Here is a 1,401-nt window from a genome sequence, read left to right as displayed (position 1 = left end):
GATTTTTTGTGTTTGAAAAACCTATCCTAACCTTATGTGAATTAATTATAGAGTAATATCTAGAATTATTTGGAAAATTCCTAGCAATAGCTTGACGAAACAGCAGTGGGAGATTAGATTTAATTTGTCTCCGTAAGGAATTATTAACCAAATATTTTTACTAGTATTCATAGCGTAATTACTTTTGAGGTGTTATATTTACTTTTAGATCGGTAATAGTGGAATAAATAAGGGTTATCTGCCTTCATTCGCTTTGTATCGGTGCGTAAGTTATGTTTGTTATCAATATTCTTTACGACTAGAAATCTATCTACATTATTGAATTTACAATTAGACTGAGCAGAATCAATGTAGAAAATTTTATCTGTATAACCTGCTTGATTAAGGCAGAGTTATAGAATTCAGCGTTATTATTGAAAATATCAACATAGCAGATAATTTAGATAATCTAAATGAAATATTCTTAACTAAATTCTTAGTAATTGCTCCAGGATGATTACTAAATTTGCTAATGTACTTAAGATTGGTCAACGGTTTATGATATGGGAAGTAAGAGTCACTGTGTAAATTAAGCGTAATATCTAAAAAGTTGGCCTTCGTCAGATCGTCATCAAAAACGATTTTTAAGCCCATTGCCCGCATACACCTTGTTTGTACTTTTGTCGCACACATGAACACACATAGTTAATACACACACAAATGCTATCTCTGTCACATTCATACGCCACACATGCCTTTCTCGCTTGTTTTCCATGCTCAATGTGCCCTTGTAAACACAACTCATCTCTGTAAGACCCTAGGTCGGTCACGCATACATAGAGAAAGTTGTTTGTCCCTTACAACGCGCCAGCATGCCACACTTTTGTTCCTGCACGACCGAGGCATATAATAGCTCAAGCACTGGCTGGCAGCCTCAGCCTTACTGCATTAATCACTGGGATATTCAATACTGTACACTGTATTTCAGCCTAGCAAGCCCTATTGCACTCATGCACCTCTGTTCTGCACGTGTACTCCCTTGTTTTGCAACACGTCTGTGTCAGCTCACTTCTTCTCCCGACTCAAAGCACGTCAGATGTTCACATGCGCTGCGCTCATGTTTAGGCATAATTTCCCCCTGTTGATCACGTAATTAACAGAGAAAATTATCTGTCTCGCACCCAAGTTGCACCCAAAAAGTGTAAAGAAGCAACCAGTTCCTTTTACGTAACTATCAAAAAGTATTAAAAAGTTTAATTTACATAAATACAGATATATACACTTTGTATATATACATTATATATACATATTTATATATAGAACACACACACACACACATATATATAAATGCTCGTTGGTGTGTTCTGTTTGTATTTGGTCGATGGGCGCATTGACAGGTAGACAATAGAAAGCGATGGCGAT

Source organism: Octopus sinensis, linkage group LG4 (genome assembly GCF_006345805.1).
Source record: "Octopus sinensis linkage group LG4, ASM634580v1, whole genome shotgun sequence".
In the NCBI taxonomy this organism is placed as follows: Eukaryota; Metazoa; Mollusca; class Cephalopoda; order Octopoda; family Octopodidae; genus Octopus; species Octopus sinensis.
This window is presented reverse-complemented; position numbering follows the sequence as displayed.